General features: G+C 41.7%; 1 protein-coding gene across 2 annotated transcripts in view; it reads left to right on the top strand.

The window, feature by feature from the left end:
* Arhgap42 (Rho GTPase activating protein 42) overlaps window positions 1-20974 on the top strand; it is a 234821-nt gene that overhangs the window by 66317 nt on the left and 147530 nt on the right. The window lies entirely within an intron of this gene.

The raw sequence follows: 20974 nt of genomic DNA, 5'->3' as shown, positions 1-20974 counted from the left end.
TTCTGTGCAGCCTTCCAAGCAGGCCTTAGGTAATTTCCCAGGGTTGTGGTGAACTTGATCTCTCATCTGTTTGACTCTTTCTGGCTTAAGTAAATGAATATTCTTATGTTCTGCTTGCTTGTAGATTAGGTTTGAAAGGTGTACATTGACCAGTAGATGAAGGCTTACTGTAAGCTGCCAATACTTAACTACATTCTAATGTTTAAGGGCTTTGTGGGATGAGATAATAGATTAGAGATGAGGTGATGGATAATTAAGGGGTAAATGTTGCTTGCTACTTTTACATCAAGAGATATAATAATCAGGGTTCTTTAGAGTCACAGAACTATATATAAACCCAAATTATATAGTGTATATATATAAATATATAAAACACAACATTGTATATAAACATAAGGGAATTTATTGGAATGATTTATAGGCTGCAGTCCAACAATGGCTAGCTGTGAATGGAAAGTCCAAGAATCTAGGATTTGCTCAGTCCTATGAGTCTGGGTGTCTCAGCTGGTCTTCTGTATATGCTGGAATCCTGAAGAAGTAGGCTCCAATGTCAGTGAAGGCATGGATGTGCTGACAAGGTTGAGGTCAAGCAGGTGGAAAGTGGACAAAAGTTTCCTTCTTCTATGTCCTTATATAGGCTTCCAGCAGCAGATATGGCCCAGATTGAAGGTATGTCCTTCTACCTCAAAATCTGGATTAAAGGCCTGTCTCTTATATTTTTGGTTGTGAGCCTAGCCTTTAATGGCTGAGCTATCCCTCCAGCCCTAAAGGCCTGTCTCAAGATCCAGATCAAAAGTCTATGTTTTCTTGCTTCAAGATCTGGATCACAACTGTGCCCTCCATTTGTGGATTGTAGTTCATTCCAGATATAGTCAAGTTGACAACCAAGAACAGCCATCATAAGAGATTAGGTACTTCATTCATCTTTGTATGTTTGTGCTGCTGAAGATGGAACCCCAGGATTTCTATGCTAGACAAGCATTCTACAATGAGCCACATTCCTAGTCGTAAGCAAAATGATTTCTTCTAAGCAGAAATTATTTCCGTAACAACTAATGTAAAAATATAGTAAATTTGTCTATGTAAATCACTCAACATTTATACCTTGTAACTCAACCTCCAAATGCAGTATTAGGACTTTAAAATAAATTCTGTAGGTAGTAGAAGACATTGACTAATCTCTCCTAACATGAGAATAAGAGGCTATCCCAATCTGTTTCCATGAACAGGAGCTGAGAGGCTGAAGTGTGAGGCTGCTGGGGTGGACAATGGATGCCCTTGCATACCCTCAACAGTTCCAGTTCTGCAGGGGAAGGTCAACATGTCCTAACCCTGACTTGCTGAAGGCCCAGTTTGAGGTTTTTCTTTATTTCTTCAGTTCAATGAAAGAGGAATAAAATAGAGACAGAGCTGTGTGTGGTGGTGCATGCCTTTAATTCCAGCACTCGAAGGAAGACAGAGGCTGATGAATCTCTGAATTGAGGTCAGTTTTGTCTACATAGTGAGTTCCAGGACAGTCAGGGCTACATAGTGAGGCCCTGTCTCAAAGTAAAGCAATAAAACAAAACAAAATGAAATAAAAGAAGCAGAAGGAGAGAGAGAGAGAGAGAGAGAGAGAGAGAGAGAGAGAGAGAGAGAGAGAGAGAGACAGAGAGAGACAGAGAGACCGCGCAGAGGGAAGAGAGAAGGGGGGACACAGAGGGTCCACCCGCTTTTTAGGCTGGCCCTTGTCCCAGGATGATGACGTAATTAAAGACAAAACTCTTACAGCAGCTTGCTGAGTCCAGCCAAATTACCTTCCTACTGTGCTCAAATTGCTTGCTTTGTGTACCTCTTCAGAATTTTGAACTAAGAAGACTGAGTTAGGAATCTGGAAGTTAGAAATTGACGGTGGTGGGAAGTGTTAACTTTTCTCTCAAATGATCTATTTATAGGGTAGATAGAACAAAATTCATAGCTATTTTGCTATGATCTATTACAATGAGTAATATTTTCCAATACAAAAACATACAACCCTGTGCACTGGTATCCCTGGTGCCCACACGTGCTGGGATTGGCTGTGTTCTATCATGAGTTATGTGCACATCTTTAAGACTAGTGGGAACAAAAGGATTTGCATACAGAAAACAATCTTATTCTATCAAAAACTCTGTTTATGAGACAGCCCCACTTCTGGGTTGTCACTTCAGGGGGCCGGGCTTGTCCAGACTTGCCCTGACATGTCCAAAGATGCCACAGCCAATCAAATTTAACTGCTGCTTGCTTAACCAATCATGTTTGCTAGAGATGACCTAGCTGTTGCTAGAATTCCCCTAGCTGTGTGTAAAAGAAGCCTGGGAACTTCTCTTGGGGTTGCTGCCATTTTGCTGTGTGGCTGACCCCAGCATACTAGAATTTGTTCTCAAGAAATAAAAGCTCTTGTTTTTGCAGACATGAGTGGTGGTCTTTTGTGGGGTGATTTGTGGACTCTAACGTTTACAGGTATTCAGTTTTAATATTAAAGTTCAAAGATGTTCTTGTGAGCCTACCTGTGAGACAACTAGTCTCCTAAGGTTACCTAAGCTCTTAAGAGTGTAGGATAATGAAAGCTGTGCATCTTCATATATTATTCTAGAATTTAGTCCATTCATATCAAAGGTGGAACATGCAAGTTTCTCTGATTTGTTCTTCTATTTAGTGCCTATAATTAGAAGTAAATTTTAATATATTTGTGTATGTGATACATATATGTGCTTGCATATTTGAATGTAGGGTGTGTATGTGTGTGCAGACCATCCTGTGCACATAGAGGTCACCAGAAAAGCTCTGTGTTGGTCTCAGCTTTCAGCATGTTTCAGGTGGGAGTTCCTTATTGTTTGTGGCTGAGCATTGCAGGCCAGCTGGCTGGCAGCTTCCAAGGAGTCTCCCCATCTGGACCTCTCATTTGACCACAGTTTTGGGATTATGTGTACGTTACCAAGCTGAGCTTTTACATGGGATCTACTCATTTAAACTCAGGCCCTCACTCTTGAGTGGCAAGTGCTCTACCCACAGAGCCATCTCTCTAACTCTTGAAGTAATTCCTAAGTCCAAGCCTGTAAAAAGAAAGTCTAGACTCTAAAGAAACTCAGATACTTTAGTTGAGCCAAACTAGTGCCAGTACAGTGTTAGGCCTTAATCCAGGGCAAAGTTTATTTGTCCTGAGCAATCCTGGAAGTCATCTGGCAGTGCATGTGCAATTGTGCATAAACAGCTTAGATAGGGATGCAGTGTTGATAGGGAGACTCTCTGGAGACTCTTGGGAAAGTTGGGAAGATATGAGATTTGTATTCAAGAGACTAAACATTTACCAAGAAGGAGAGTCAGTTTGCTAGTAAATATTTTAGAAAGACTTCATTCATTTAGACACACCTAAACAGAACATTCTTGTATTGGAGATAGGTAAGACACAGCCACCTGCCAACTGAAGAGAGAGTGCCAAACCCGTGGTGGAGAAAGGAGCCAACTATTTGGGTGATTCAGAGGTAGAATGTGTTTTGTAATAATCATCTAGCTATTTCTGATCTGACTAGTGTATTCCTGTTCCAGTGTTGTGTGCTCATAGTAATGAGGGTCGTTAGTGTCTCTTATTTCCCATGTGCTTTACCTCCTGAGTCATTTCACTAGCCCTGCTTTTGCTTAAGACAGAATCTCATGTAGTTCAGGCTAGTCTTGAACTTGCTGTGAGCCTAAGAATGACCTTGAAGCCCAGATCTGCCTGCCTTCACCTCCCAAGTGTTGGGATTACAAGTGTGTGCCATCACACCCAGCTTCCTGGGTGTGCTTGAGTCAACATTGCTTTTTCCAAGTGTAAACATGTGTTGTTTGATTACCTCTTTGGGGCTGAGGGCTTGTGCGGTACACCAGTGAAGTAATGATACACGCACTTGAGCCCGAGGGGTGGTGGAGTCAAATGAAGACACTGTCTCAGTGAGGCAGGTGGAAAAGTTCCAGTTTTCTTGTGTTTTAACAAGGTGGCAGCTTTGACCAGCATCTTGTTGACCAGCAGCTTGCTCGGTATTATGAGGCAATTCTTATGGAAGGTAGAAAGACTTGGAGACAGAAAGCTTCATTTTGATGAAAACAGGTATGTGTGGGGGAGCTGGACAGCAGCTAAAATGCTTGCTACACAAACAAGACCAGAGTTCCAATACCCAATAACCCACAAAAATACCAAGTGGGCATGGTGGCTGGCCTAAAATTCCAGCCTCTAAAGGTTCATATAGGTGATCCCCAGAGGAAACTGGCTAGGGAGACTTGCCATATCACCAAGCCCTGGGGTCAATTGAGAGACCCTATCTCAAAGAATAAAGCATGAGTGTTGGAAGAACATTCAGAACATTAACCTTTGGCTTTCACACTCAGGAATACACATGCAGGCATACATTTGTGCATGAACATGTGTTTACTTGTGTATGCCTGCCTATGGAAGTTGTGCCTGTGCGTACACACACACACACACACACACACACACACACACACACACACACACACACACACGGAAAAGAATAAACATAACTGGTCTATTATAAATCTAGAGTCTCTTCTACCTAAGAGATCACTAGTAATTTTAATTTAGAACCCACTTTTTCTTCAAACTAAACGAGTGATTATATTATTGAAAATAGTTCTGTAACAATTTTCTCCAGAAATTGGTTACCAACTTCAAAAACTCACCCATACATTGACACCCATATAATTTCTCTTAGGGTTGTTAGGTGCTATCAAGGTTCAAGTGGAACTGCTGGTAGCCATGAGACTTTTATTGGGCATTTTTGACCCTTAGGCATCTGACTGCTAAGTGCTGATTTGGGGTCTCTTTTAAAACATGGCGCTGGGCAGTGGTGGCGCATGCCTGTAATCCCAGCACTCGGGAGGCAGAGGCAGGTGGATCTCTGTGAGTTCGAGGCCAGCCTGGTCTACAGAGCTAGTCTAGGACAGGCTTCAAAGCTACAGAGAAATCCTGTCTCGAAAAACCAAAAAAAAAAAAAAAAGTCATAAGCAAAAAATACTACGACCAACCCACAAGTTTTCTGAAAAGAGACCTCTGATATTTTATTAAATTCAAGAGAAAAGATTCTCTACTCATTTGGTGATTCAAAAGAAGATCTGTCAGGTTTTACCAACCATCATTGTAGTTCACTTAAATGTGGTTAGGTAAATCAGGAAGTCTTGAAAGTAGAACATTCCCCAAAGCCCAGATTGTTTATATAAATAACATTTTCTTTTGAACTCTGTGGAGGAAGCATATTTTGCTCTTTAATAGCTCTCAGTGGACAATTGAATTATTGTTTTCCATTTCTTCTATTTTTCTTAACCACCCTTATTTTTGTACCCTCATGGAAACCACCTACAAATAATGCTGGCAACAGTTGAGTGTGGCTTAGAAAGGGATTCCTAAGTTAGCAAGAGTGAACATGCTACTTTAGAAAGATCATATGTCAGATTTATATTTTATTTATTTTGTCTTACCTTAATTGGTTTACTTTTTTTAGACAGGTTCTCATGAAGCACAGACTTGCCTGAATTTCACGGTGTAGTCAAAGGATGGCCTTGACATTCCAGTCTTCTCAAGGGCTGGGTTCACAGGTGTGGGCTACCATGTTCAGCTCATCTATATTTAAAAAAAAAAAAAACACCAGTTAATTTAAAATTAGTTTATATTCTCTTAATTTCAGGATGATTTGGTGAAAGAAAAATACTAGGAATACTTGCCATGTCACAAGCCTGAAAAAACAAATTTGTTGTTGTTTGTTGTGTTTTATTGATGTGCACAAGTTCCCTGAGACCATGCTTCTTTTGTGTTCATAATCTACTGAAAGTGGTTTCATTTTATTCTACAGAGAGCACTGCCTGTCTTCTCTAGCTGTTCCTGCACCTTCTCTGAGCTGTTTCTAAACTCTGCTTAATGTTTATTGGATGCCTGGCCTCCCTGAAATGCCCCTAAGCCTTTAGAGAAATAAGCCACTTAAACACAGGTTAACAGAATTTTAGAGTCACACTAAAAAATGCACTCACTGGGCTTGGTGGCACATTTTATAATCCTAGCTACTCTGCAGCTGAGACTGGAGGATGGTGAGTTCAAGACCAGTTTGGGATACCCAGTGAGATTCTGTCTCATATTAGATATGTCTAACATGATTTTTTAGGTATGGTAGTCTAAATTTGGGGAAGTAGCTCACACATACATAGGTACCCACACATGTATGCATGTGCCTATGATTCTTAAATGTGTGTTAGAAACATGTGCATTTCCTAATGTTTGTAAACATGAAAGTAAAATTCAAAGTAGAATTGAAGATGGTTTTCTGTTGTTTTATTACAGACTACATGTTCTATTTTAAGCTCTGTGCATCCATGTTGGGACAAGGCCTTGGAAGGTAATCCAAGCTTTGGCCCTCATGTAGTGTGCTGAATCAAAGGAAATATGGTTGCAGTACCCCTTCCCTCCCTGATAGCATATGACTTTAAGAAGGCCTAATTTAGATAGGTAGCTAAGGATCAAAAGGACTATCATTTATTGTTAGTAACACCATTATATCAAAAATAAGCTCAAAACATAAATCAATAAAGTTTAGACCGCAAGATAAATGCAGAAGTTAGCTAAAACTTGCATGGTGAATACAAACTCATCTCAAATACACTGTTTACCCCAAATCAATATTCCTGGTGCTTTCTTGGCCATGAACAGAGGAGTCAAAAAGTTGAGTGACCTGACTCTCCCAAACTTGATGCTTGAAGCAAGCATGGGCACTGTGGCAGCTGTGACTTACTGAGGACAATAATAGGATGATTGTTGCCCCTGTCTTCTGTTAGAGCAAGAGCCAAAGTGGGTCTATTTAGAGTCAGAAACCTGCTTTGTAGCTTGCTCTCTTCACTCTGAAACTTGCCTGTGCTTGCATTTCCTGTCTGTAAAACTCATTATTCCTTAGAACTTAAAAGGCAGCCATGATTGAAACTCGTTCAGTGGCTTAGGCCATTTTTTTTTTTTTTTTTTACTTTCATTGGGGAAAGCAACAGTAAAAGTTACCATGAAATCAGAGTTGTGTTGACTGTGTCAAATGCTACAGGAGCAACTTACATGGTGCTGAGACCACATCCAAAATGGGTCAGCCCTGGCTGGGTGGCATGGAACCTGAAGGAAGCCATCTCTGAGACATCACTGTTTAAAGCAGGCGTAGAGAAGCAGTCCTGAAGAGGGAAGCCATCTCTGGTTGGCGGAAGGGAAGATGTGGATGCTATTGTAACTGCTTTTATGTACTGATGTAGCAGGAATCTTAAAAGTTCTTATTAATAAAATCAAACCTGAGGCCAGTTATTGGGGTGAATGCTGGAAGATCAGAGAAGCAGAACAAGCCACAGTTTCCTCACCTCGCCAGTTCCTCAGCTGATCCTATTTCCTCAGACCGGAAACTTCTGTGTCCTCATCCCAATGGCTCTCAGCTGAATTGCTGCTCAAAGCCTGAATGCTTAACTAGCCAAATGCTTCTAGTTTCTGGTCTTCATGCCTTACATATCTTTCTACTTTCTACCATCACTCCCTGGGATTAAAGGCTCGATTTCTGGGATTAAAGGTGTGAGTCACCATGCTTGGCTGAATCCTTGAACAGAGATCCAGGTAAATCTCTGCCTCTGGAATGCTAGGATTAAAGGCATGTGCTACCACTGCCTATCCTCTATGTTTAATATTGTGGCTGTTCTGTCTCTTACCCCAAATAAGTTTATTAGGGCACACAATATTTCAGGGAATACAATACCACCACATACTGATGACTACAAGATCTGACAGAAACAGCTTATGGGGAGCAGATTTATTGTGGGTCACAGATTGAGAGGGTTTCAGTCTGTCCTGCCAGGGGAGGTGTAGTGGAGTTCATGTCAGTGGGAGTGTGGCACAGGCTGTTCACATCACGGTGGACTATGAGGCAGAAGATGATTGGGAACCAGTGCTGGGCTATAAATCCTTAAAGACCTCCCTCTAGTGAACTACTCCTATAGACTGTCACCACCTGAAGGTCCTATAGCTTCTCTAGATTGTGCCACCAGCTGAGGAACATACATTCAAAGCGAGAGCTTGCCAGAGGCTGTTCAGATTCAAACTGTAGCAAAGACAGTGATGTGGGAAGGAGGAGGGAGAGAGAAAATAGTGTGCACAGCGTCAGGACAGGTAGTCCTGGGGAATCTTGACCTAGAGGCTCTGAAGCCATTGCAAAGCACTAATCAGAAAGGTCATAGGACTGCATTTGTATTCTCGGAGGGCAGTGGCAGCCTTATGGAAAATGTAAGAGGGCTGCTGTAGATCAGCTTCCCTCATATTGTTTACTTTGGCTGTTTTCTGGGTGCAGGTCCCGAAGACAATTGGCTGTGAAAGCCTGACTCACATGCAGTTTGTTGAGACCTGGCCTGTATACACACATTCCTGTGACCAGCCACCACTGGAACCCCTCATGGTGGTGTGTATGGCTAGAGTGCTCTTAGAAAATGGAATTGACATGGTTTGGTTAGAACTCTTTCAGTTTTGCCTAGTGACAGAGACATGTATTATTTTATTTTTAATTTTGTGCTTGTGTGTGTCCATACATATACCTGCAAGTATCCACAGAGATAAGAAGAGGGTGTTGGATTCTTTGGAGTTGGAATTACAGGCATTATAAACCACCTGACTGGGGCACTGGGAGCCAATTTCTGGTCCTCTTGAAGAGGGACAAGCTCCAAGCTATTGCTCTAGCTCCCAAGGTTAGGGCTTCTCAGTACATGCAGGTGTGTGATGGGAGTTACTCAAAGATCCACTTAGGGGACTGTTTTATTGGTGTCTTCCTAATCTATCTGTAAAATCTAACTTCACAGCTGATGACTAACCTAAGTTCTGCATCAACTTCTAAAACTACTGTCCAAGATAGTATTCTGTCACAGTTGCGTTCTTATGGAATAGCTGATGCATTTCTGTTGGGAAGCTATATGTTTTTAAAGTTTCCTAGTTATCACTCGCTCTTTTCCTCTATGGCCATGGGGATAGAGAAACAAGGCTTTGCATGAGCTACTGACTTTGGTGTGTGTGTATGTGTGTGTGTGTGTGTGTGTGTGTGTGTGTGTGTGTGTGTGTAGAAAATATTTCTCACACAGGAATGTTGCTATGGTTTGTAGAATTCCAACATTAGTTTATTAAAGAGGGACGAGCACTTGGTGAGCCCAGTAGCAGCCCACAGTCCTTCTTTGGATTTGGAGCACAAAGATCTTCTGAACTTACACATTAGGCTCCTAGGTCCTGAGCACAGACTGTAAATCCACTTATTAGTTGTTTAATCGATATCACTGAGCACTGAGGATTTCCAGGGTCATTTGGAAACTGAAGAATTAAAAATAAATTCATGGGAGTTGTTGAAAAACATATGGCTAAACTTACAAACCACAAAGGAGAAAATAGCTAGGGAAAAGGAGCAATGCAGAGTGAGAAGCCTGGAGAGGAGAGCATGGCTGACTAATAGACCTAAAAAAGCAAGTCCTGAATAGCTGACTAGGCTTTGTGACCAATTAATAAAAGTTGTGGTTTGGAGCAGTTTCTCCAGTAAGGATACAGTTCAGAGGATTTTTGCTAGGACTATGAGAAGAGCTTTGAGGTCACAGACTCAACTGAAGGTGCTCTTTCCTACAGAGATGTACAGGTGAGTTTCAATAAGAGAAGCAGAAATGATCTTTACAGATCTTCCACGAGTGCTGAAAATACAGCTTGGTTGGTACAGTGCTTGCCTAGCGTGCACAAAACCCTGAGTTTAGTCTCTTGATGCATAAACAGAGCAAGATGGCAGGCTCTGTAAGACACAGTCTCAATGAAAACAAGCCTATTGTTTACTACTTACGTATAGTTTGAACCTTTCATTATTCACACAAAACATACATCTTAGATTATCCATGGTCTCAGAAATTTCCAGAGTGCCTTTCACCAGAATAAACAGGGGAGTCTGTGTCCCAAGATTGGGGGTCTCAGAGCCTTGGATTTTATCTTGATTCTTGTTTCTGATACAGCTCTGTGAAGCTGTTACTAGGCACGTAGGCCTGTAACCAGCCCCTATTTTCTCTGTACTTTAAAAGAAATTGGAAAATAGAAATTGTAGAAGGGAAATGAATTTATTACATTTTTGTCCAGATCCTGGGGGGCATCTAATTCATCCCATGCCTGTGTCCATCTGATTATTTAGAGAAAGACACCAGCCAAAGACTAGAACTTGTGTAAATTTAACTGTGAGACAGACCAATTAGTCCCTTCCCAGGGAACAGGAAACCTAGGCACCTGGTTGTCTCCACTTTTTGTTACAAAAACAGTTTTTTTTTTTGTTTTTTTTTTGTTTTCCCTCAAGCCCAAGTCAAGGAAAATGGAAATTAAAGACCTTTCCCTTTTATTCTTAAGGTGGGGTCTTCCTATATATTTGTGGCTGGTCTACAACTTGCTCTGTAGATGAGGCTGGCCTCCATCCTAATTAGAAAAGATTCACTCATTTTTGAAAGAGAAAAAAAATCTTGGGTTTTTGTGTGATGATTTTTAATTCCTACCTGTCTCTGGTCTGGCAGATCTTCTAAGTCTGTTATTTGATGCCAATCCATTCAAGTAAAAAAAAAAATGTTGTTGGACTGATAACACAGGGTGTCTCTCTGGAATATCTCTGATGATGATTTGGCGGTAGTTGAGGTGCTACCAGATGTAGCTGTACTAGTAGAGTGACCAAGCTGTACACACTGTATGCTCAGAGGGAAGTCTGGTTGTTTCCTGCCATTTGAAGCCTGAGAAAAGATTTTGTCCAAAGGACATGCCGTAGAATAAATAAGATATGGATGCTGTGAAAGTTTCCCAGGAATGTAAGAAACAAAATCAGCCTTTCAAACTGAACTGTCGTAGAAGGCATAGTTTGTACTGCCTTTGGATTAAGTGGAATACTTAGGGTAAAGTGAGGACAAAAATGCTTTGAGTGTACCAAAGCCAGTGAAGGCACTGTTCGTTGAGGACACTGGGAGCTAGCCAGTGGGCTGGAGGGGGGATTTGATATGGGTCTCAAGGTAAGATGCAGATGGGACACAGACATAAAGAAAAGAAATGTAGACTGTGAGACTGTCTAATAGTTTCAAGGGGAAAAGACCAAGACTAGTAATAACAGTGCCTTGTATGGCTACAGCATGGAGCCCACATGTAATGCTCATAGCAATGGCTGTCAACCTATGGGTCGCAACCCCAAAGGGTCATATATCAGATATTTCACATATTAGATATTTACATTACCATTCACAACAGTAGCAAAAATATACTTATGAAGTAGCAGCAAAATAATTTTATGGTTGGGGTCACTACAACATGAGGAACTGTATTAAAGGGCTGCAGCATTAGGAAGGTTGAGAACCACTGGTTTATAGTATGAAATTTGCAGTTTATTTACCTATCAGAGATTCTAAGCTGTAACATGACAAAGTTAAAGGAGGCTTTGTCTTAGTGTTTCTATTGCTGTCAAGAGACACCATGACCATGGCAATTCTTATAAAGGAAAGACATTTAATTGGCATGGCTTACATTTTCAGAGGTTTAGTCCATTATCTTCATGGTGTGACATGTTGGCATGCAGGCAGACATGGTGCTAGAGAAACAGCTGAGTGTCCTACATCTTCACTTATAGGCAACTGGAAGTGATCTGCCTCACTGGGTGTGGCTTGAGCTTATATGAACCTCAAAGTCGGCCTCCAGAGTGACATAAGTCCTCCAGCAGGGCCACACCTCCTAATAGTGCCATTCCCTGTGGGGGCCATTTTCTTTCAACAACCAGAGTCTTGCAGGAAGATTTTTATGTGGTGATCTGATGCTGGGGATTGAGACTTGGTGTTTTGCATGCTGGGTAAATGCTCCACCACTGAACTGTATAGCTTGGTCCCTTCCGATGATTATATTATGGTTTCAGTGATTAAAATGTGTTAGTATCTCACATATTGATAGAAGATCTTTTTGAGTATGGACAGAGAAAGGTAAAGGAGAGAGATTGGCGTTTGGTGGCTGGGTGTGTAGAGGGAAGAAGTGAAGATCATCCTTCAATCGAATTATTGGTGGTGAATTATAACCACATTTATGTGTTTGTATAGCAAGGGTCCCTGTGGGTGGAACATTAATTGTGAACTAAGTTTTGATTCATATTGCTTGAGATTTAAACAAGATCTTGTTAGAAATTTCCAGTCAGAAATTTGACTTGTTAAATTTAGGATAATGATGTGGGGTGAGCTAATTGGAGTCAAAATTTAACTGTGTAGATCATCAGTTCTATGACTGTGAAGGTTGTTAAGCCAGTGTGCCTCAGTTTACCCATCTGACAAATGCATAGAGTACTGACAGGTCCATGTGTTTCACATATGAATTTCTTGTGAGGTATGGGGAGGAATAAAGAGTACTGCACAGAGCTATGGCCTGAGTTAAGTAAATCCCTTCTTTCCACCCAGTGTCCTGCTTCTTACTCTTCCTCCACCCCTTGAAGAATAGGTTGCTTCATGTTAGTATGTAGAACAAGCCATGAAACAGTAACTGTGTGTACTAGTTAGTGTTAACTGTTACCTAGGCACAACCCAGAGTTACCTGAGAAGGGGGTGAGCTGAAGGGTAGCTTAGATCAGATCAACGTGTTGGCGTGTCTCTGGGGATTTTCTTGATTGTTAATCCATGTAGGCGGGTTGAATCCACAGTGGGAGGTACCATTCTTTGGACAGGTGGTTCTGGGCTGTGTAAGAAAAGTTAGCTCTGATAGCTCCAGTACGCAGCCTTCCTCAGTGGTTTCTGCTTCAGGTTCCTGCTTGAGTCTTGCCCTTGACTTCCTTCAATAATGGACTGCAACCTGTGAGTTGGAACAAACTACTTTCCCTCAAGTTGCTTTTTCTCAGAATGTTTTATCACAGCAACAGAGAGAAAATGAGGACACTGTGTGAGGAAGGAGAGGTGATGACGTAGAGTGTGTGGGGGAGAAACAGGAAAGCAAGGTTTGGGGTATGAGAAGCTCAAAGTGGGAGCCGTCAGCTCCAGAGAGGACGGGCCAGAAGTGGAAGAGCAGACAGTGCTGATCAGGACTCCCTGATGTCTCTCTGAGGAGCAGGAGGCCAGGACATCTGGTGAGAATGAAGGGAATTTTGGGTTGGGTTCTTGAGAAGGAACATTCTTTTGAGACAGGCTCTGTGGGAAATAAGATTTGGAGTAAACTAGGGTTCAATAAAAGACTTGCCAGAAACACAAACCAAAGGGTTTAGATAACTTGAACTTTTAGCATCCTTGTGAGTGTGTGGATCACAGCCAGAAGGTTATAGTGGGCTGGGGTTGTGGACAGTGAAGCTGGGCAGGGAAGCGGTTGTTGAGGCTTACAGGAGGACTGGGTGGAGTTGAGTATGAATGGGGCTGTAGAATGTGGAGGAATGCTAGCTGGGAGGTCAGTTCTGATGGTGGCAAGCCTGGTGGGGTGTGTGTGCTAGGTGTAAGTGGGTGGTTGTTATTAATAAATTCCTGATGCATCCCCTGAGGCCAGAAGTTTGGTGCCTACTCGCCCTCTGAGCACAACAGCTCTCAGATTGTTGTCTTTGGAGATGGCAGTTCTCTCCTCTAACCTGACAGAGTAGCAGGCTGGTACTGATGTCCCCTTGCAGTCATAGTTGGCAGGAAGAATTTGGAATCAGTCAAGTTAAATATCTCCTTCCTCACCCATTTGTTCTGGGGCTCGTGGGCAAGTTGTCCAGCCATTGAGTTTCCCTTTCTTTCTCTTCCGTGAAATGTAGCTAATGTTTCAGATCACAGATGGACATTAGACTTGGTGTAAAACACCAGAAACAAGGCAATAAGTTCCACCAAGTTCTTGAGTTTTGTTAGCATCTTACTGTATGTTTGGAAAGAAAACAATGTCTATGACTTGACTTGATATGCATAATGCTGGGCAAGATCTCAACTAAAGGGCTTCTGAAGAATTCAGAGGAAACTCATGTAAAGTATGTGATGATGCCTAGGAAAAACACAGCTGAAACTAAGTTTAACTCTGTGTGTTGAGAGACTACTCTTTTCATATCTCTACATATTCATTTGTTAAAGTTTGGTCTTTTGTATAATGCACATGTAACAAATACATATATAAGCCCAGCATACACATATAAAACTGAACTCTCAAACATACCTCCCTTCTTGCTTGGCATATTTTTTCTAAGATTTATTTTATTTTATTTTATGTGCTTTGCCCTTATATATGTACATATGTGCACCAAAACAGTGCAGTGTCTGTGGAGATTTGCAGAGGGCATTATTAGAGTTATAGGAGATCTGCTACATGTGTTCTGGGAGCAAAATCCAGGTCCTCTACAAAAGTAGCAAATGCCTTATTTTTGGAGTCATCTCTTCAGCCTGCTTGGTACTTTCAAAGTAGGGATTATTAAAGAGTCTTCATCTACTAAGAGTGTTTACTAAGGAAAAAACAATTAAGTATATAGCATAGTGTTATTTGTGTATACCCATTGTCATTTTCCTTCTTTGAGGAAGAGAATTTCCTCAATTTTTATAGGTAATATTGATAAAAAGGAGCGGTAACAGCAAGTTCTCCCTCCATCTTTCTGTCTGTGTCTCTCTCTCTCTTGCTGTCACTATCTCTATCTCTGTCACTCTCAGAGATAGTCTCATGTGTCCTCAGGTTGGCCTCAAACTCACTGTGTAGCTGAAGATGACTCAATTTCTGATCCTCCTGCCTCTGCCTCCTGAGTGCTGTGATTGCAGGCATGCACTACCTGGCTGGGTTTATGCTGTTCTGGGTGGGAGTGGGTCAGGACTGGAATCCAGGGCTCATGCATGCAGTACAGGATGGCCCTAATTGAGCTGCATCCCCAGTCCATAGTAGGTTCCTTTTGAGGTCACGTCTCTAGCTTTGTTTCTTCTCTTGAGCCCAGATGTTCATGCCAGTGAGTATAAGAGAAGCTTGACCAAGTGTCCAGTTATACCAGAAAAGGGTGAAAGGGGGGAGATTTGGTCATGAATTACAGATCTCAGCCCAGATGTACAGTGGCAAGCATGGTTAGGATGCATGCCGATAGACCTGCTTAATGATGTTACAGGTGCCTGAGAACCTTGGAGATAGCAGAACCCAGGTTTAGAGGAAAGGAAGAAGGATAGCAATTGGGAATTCAGAAAGATTCTGGTCCATAGGCTGTAACTCTTGCAAATGCCTGAGAAGTCTGGGTGAGGAAGGAATGGGATCACGGGAAATGAAAGTGATCAGTGGACTCCAAGAGAGGACTCCTTGATGGGTCTTGTTTGGAGTCTGGGTTGTGATCTGAGGGCAGCTTGGACAAATGAGGCATGTGTGACCATAAGAGAAAAGTCCTAAAATGGGTGAGGGGGCCTAGGGCATCCCTGACTGTGTGGAGGACCAGGTCAGCTTGGTATAAGTTCAGCTTTACTATCCTGTTCATCTGTAGGCTGTGAATTTATTGTTACTTAATACTTAATTAGGAAACTGTGCCATGATATTAAATACCTAGAATGCTTTTTATATTTATTTGTGTGTGTGTGTGTGTGTGTGTGTGAGAGAGAGAGAGAGAGAGAGAGAGAGAGAGAGAGAGAGAGAGAGACAGAGACAGAGAGACAGAGACAGAGACAGAGAGAGGAGAGAGAGAGAGACTTTAATTCCAAGGGGCTGTGAAGTGTTGGAAGAGGAATGTCTGAGTGCTAATGTGTATTTATGGGGACCTGCCAGTATTTGTCAGGGGGCCATTCATACTTCTACCCCAACCTCCATGGCCCCTACCCCCACGTTGCCACTGTTAGTTTAGGGAACAACTTAATGGCTTTGGGGATAGGTCTCTGTGGAACTTAAAGCCACAAACGGAGTGGAAAGTCTTATTTGATGTTCTGGCTTCCAGAAAATAGCAACTAAGATTGTGGTCATAAATGAGGTCAGTGTGGCAGAGTGGGTGGCCTGTCACCAGAGATGCTCATTGCAGCGAAGGCCAAGGATACCCATTTCTGATGGTTTTCATCTGCACCTCCTGTTTTATTGACACAGTATTTACTACATGGGCATGCCACAAGCAGGTTGTGTTTGTTGCTCTGTGTTGAGATGAAATTGACTGGCAGTCAAAGTCTTTTGCCATTGACAACACTTTTGTGCTACTCTTTAGTTTTGTAATTCTTCAAAGAAATAAAATTCTCTCAGTAGCTGCTCTTAGCATGAACCCCTGAGAATGTGATGTTCTGCAAGTCCCTGCATGTGTCTGCAGTGTAACATACAAACACACATTCGGCATACACAGTCATTTGGCTGTAACATACAAACACACACACAGCATACAGTCATCGGCTTTGTGCACTGATGATATTTTTACTTTTTTTGGTGTGGACAGTTTTAGAAACATAGAATGAATTCACTTGTTCTGGCACACTGCCGAACTGTGTCCTCTTCCTGTGTGTGAAAACTAGTCCAGACGGCCCCTTCATAGCCCCATTTCCTGCTTCCAAGCAGAGAAGAGGTTCCTGCTGAAGTCTCACCTGAACTGACAAAGTGACATGAACTCAGTCCAGCCTCTGTGCGCTGCTGCAGATTTCCCTGTTGTCCTTGGGACTCAGTGAAATGGCTCACTTAGTTCTTGGCTATAGCTCATCTGAAAATTACAAGGGATGTGCTTACTCTAGTAAAATGTCACAGCAGGTTGTGATTGTGTATGCCACTGAACTGGTGGTCTCTGCTTTTGTTTGGGGATGTGTACCATTTCTAATTGAGGACAGAAGTCAGAAAGAATTTAACACTGTTTTGCTGTCATGGTTTAAAAATATGTAAGCTCATGCTGAGGGGGCTTGAAGCATTGAGTAGGAGAGTATATGCTGTTAAGTTACATCAATAGTGAGCAGGGAGTCACCAACTTTCTAGTTTTGCTCCTGTCCTTGAAGTTTGTTTGTTTGTTTGTTTGTTTATTTATTTATTTATTTATTTATTCATTCATTCATTCACTCATTTATTTAAAACATACATGGGAGGTGTACATATCCCATGGGGAGCTCAGGGGACTATGTGTGGGACTTTGTCTTGGCCTTCCATCATGTGGGTCCTGAGTATTGAACTCAAGTCATCAGGTCTGACAGCAGGTAGCTGTTGAGCCATACCAACAGCCCTGTTTGGTTTCAAATCATTTTACTCTCTAGCTCAGGCTATCCTAGAATTCACCATGTGTCTTGGACTGGCTTCAAACCCCGTTGATAGTCCCTCGTCAGCCTCCAGAGTGATGGGGTTAAAGGATGAACCACTCTACCCAGCTTTGTCTTCTCAGTGTCATTTCAAACACTTGGCAGGTTTTCTTGCTAAAAAAATAAAAAGAGTTGGGTGAGTTTCAGCTTGTTTAATGGAGTTAGGAAAAAGGTGTTTTGGACATTAAGGAATGTTGGAGAATAGCCGTTTTTGGCAAATATGTACAGGCCATCACTACATTTTATCACCATCTAGGATGAGATTTGACCGTTGCCTTTGTGAATCTTTATACTCACATGGTCTCACACAAATACACTTGAATAAATCTGAGTAGTTCCCAAGGGCTTTTCCAATACTATGTTGTGGGGATAAAAAGGGTGTGTATAACCATATTTGTGACCTCCAACAATTTTGCAGTAAAAATTTATATGGGAAACTCTCTTGGTTGTTCACCAGTAATCATGCACTGCAGATGGACAGGAAGGGGAAGAATTATTATCGATGAATACTGCCAGGAAAATTTTATCCAGGTGATAGGAATTTTGGTAACTAACATAACTTTCTGAGGTATCTGGCTTTTCTTTTTTTATGATATTTCATGTGCCAGAGACTAAAAGATAGTGTTTTTATTCTGGTACATTGGATACAATGTGCATATGTATTGTTCTAACTTATAGATTCAAATCATGTTCACTGGTGGAAACCCCATTGTATATTAAGTATCATTTTTGAAGAAATTGCCCTAAATTAAGTTCTCATCATGAAAATAGGTGTGGTCTGGGGATTTAGCTCAGTGGTAGAGCACTTGCCTAGCAAGCGCAAGGCCCTAGGTTTGATCCTCAGCTTCAAAAAAAAAGAAAGTATTACTTCTTTTAAAAAAAGAAAATAGGTGTGGTCAAAATCTGTAATGGTTATTACATTAGATGCTAGTCTGGACCTATATTTTTATTCATATTTATAGTAAATATCAATAAATAAAATATAAAAGGTCATAAGCAATTTTTCTGTATTGATACTAGACATTTTTATATAATTATCAATCTTTTTAATGGCTCAAACATTCATAGAAGATGGGAGCTGGAGGAATTACTTCATATGCCTCCTGCCCAAGGTCCTGGGTACAGTAAGCTTCCTGTAGTTCTCATGTTCTTTTAAGTAGTGTTGAATAAATTAAGTTAATGCATACTAGTTACACATATTCATGAGTTTCACAAAGATTTTCTTATATGCCTGCGGCAGTCATTTGTTCTTTTCGCTCCTTCCAAGTTCCATCTCTCACTCTCTACCACCCCCACCCCAATCCCTGGTCCTCGCATCCCTTCCCAGTAGTCCCTTTGTGGTTTCACTTTAAAAAATAATCCTCTTTCCACATAAAGAAGAAATGTGCAGTGCTTGTCTTTCTGTGCCTGGCATATTTTGCATAGTGTGACATTAGGTTCTATCCATTTTCCTGCAAAGGGTATGGCTCATTATTCCTTATGGCTGAGTAGTAGTCTATTCTGTGTGTATGGAATAATATACTGATCCCCAGGGGATGCAATGATTTATTCTCACCAGCAGTATACAAAGGTTACATTAAACACAGCATTGCTGGCATTTATTGTAATTGATTGATTATCTCCACTCTGAGAGAGGTAAGATAAAATCTCAATGCACTTTTGATTTGTATTTCTTTGATAGATAAAGGTCATGAACATTGCTCATGTATTGATAGCTGTTTATAGGACTACAAGTGAAAAGCATCTGCTAATCCTTTGCTCACATTCACTGCCTTACTTGTTTGCTTATCCATTCTTTTGAGTTCTTTATATCTTTGGATATTAGTCCTTAGGCATGTGGATTTTTGGAAGGGGGTTTCTCCCATCTGTGTGTTATCCCTTCACTGCCCTGGTTTTTTTCCTTTGCTGTGCAAAAGCATTTTGACTTGATCCAATCCTATATGTCAGTTCTCGCTTTTATATCCTAAGCATCAGGAAGTTGTTGCCTGTGCCACAGTGCATCCAATTGTTATCCTATATTCTTTCTGCTGTTTCAGTGTCTTGGTTCTTCCATGGAAGTCCATTCTGAGTTGAATTTTTCTGTGGCGGTAACTTTAATTGTTAGCAACCCAGGACCCCTAGGAAGAGAGTCTCAGTGAGGGATTGTCTATATTGGGTCTGCATTGGGCTGGATTGTAGGCATGCATATAGGGGAATGTCTTCATTAAAATAGCACATGTGGGAAGATTCAGCCCAGTGTGCCTGGCACTATTCTGCCAACAGGGGGTCTGAGCTTTGTAAGAGAAGTTGGGCTCAGCTCAGGCATGCAGGTGAGACTATGTGCATTCACTGTCTCAAGCTCCCAAAGCTGTGACTTCCTTGCAGTGATGGACTGTAACAGGAAAGTAAGCTCTGTAAACCTTCCTCCCTCAAGTCATTTGTCAGGATATTTTATCCCAGCCACAGAAATGAAACTACAGCCAGTCTGTGTGCGGCTGAGGTATAGGGTCTAGTTGGAACCACCAAAGCAAGAAGCACTATTTCTCAGCATTGTTTGTTGGAAGGGTTGTCTTTTGTCAAGGTTGATAAATGCCATGGTGTGCATGTATCTCTGGGCCCTCACTTCCATGACAATTCTGTGGTGTTTTTGTTTTATCAGTCTCTAACCCATTTTGAAATTAGGTATTCTGATGTTCCTGGCATTGTCCTTTTTGCTCAAGATGTGTTGCTATTTGGGGGCTTTTGCACTTCCACTAAAATTTAAGGATTTACTGGTGTTTCATGCAGACCGCCAAATCTGTGCATCTCTTTCAGCCTCCAGGCTGTTGGCACAGGATGGATTCTCTGCATCCATGTACGGCCCTCCCATCTCCCAGCCTCCTTCAGTTCCTTCCTCCTGGATATTATCATTTTTACCCTTGGCAGTGTCTCTCCTTCCTTCTTGAGTTTGTTTCTAGCTTTTACTGTTTTTCTAGAAGCTCTTTTTTTTTTTTTTTTTTTCCCCCCCCCGAGACAGGGTTTCTCTATGTAGCTTTGTGCCTTTCCTGGAACTCGCTTTGTAGACCAGGCTGGCCTCGAACTCACAGAGATCCGCCTGGCTCTACCTCCTGAGTGCTGGGATTACAGGCGTGTGCCACCACCGCCCGGCTCTCGAAGCTCTTATGAACAAGTTTGTTTCCCTATTGTTTTATTCTCATCTATTGCCAATGCATAGGAAAGCTCTTGTGCCTGTGTATGTGTGTGGTACAGGGGTCCCATGGGACCTTGCTCATGCTGGTCAAGCGTTGCACCACTGAGCTACGTCCCCAGCCTGTTACTCTTTTGTGTGTCGATTTTGTGCCCTTGCTGCTTCACTGAGTTTATCAGTTTTAAGAAACTTTCAGTGGTGTCTTGAGGATTTTCTTTCTTTTTAAGATTGAATTTATTTTTATGGATGTGTCTGTACATGTTCATGTGTTTTCCTGTAGAGGCCATTTTTGCATCATCTCCAGGAACTGGAGTCATAGGTGCTGTGAGTTGCCTTATGTGGGTGCTGGGAATCTAACCTGAACTGTTTTTTTGCTTGATCAGCAAGTATTCTTAAGTGCTGAGCCACCTCTCAGCCCCTGTAGGATTTTCTAAGTATAGAATCATGTCACCTACAGACAGGGTCATTTGGTCTCCTCCTTCACCTTTTACATCCCTTTTATTTCTCTTGCTCAGTTACTTTGGCTAAAGTTGCAAGTAGTATGTAGAGTTAAGACTGGTGAGCCTAGACATT

Source organism: Onychomys torridus, chromosome 7 (genome assembly GCF_903995425.1).
Source record: "Onychomys torridus chromosome 7, mOncTor1.1, whole genome shotgun sequence".
NCBI lineage: Eukaryota > Metazoa > Chordata > Mammalia > Rodentia > Cricetidae > Onychomys > Onychomys torridus.
Note: the sequence above shows the minus strand (reverse complement) of the source record. Positions and strands in the feature narration are given on the sequence as shown.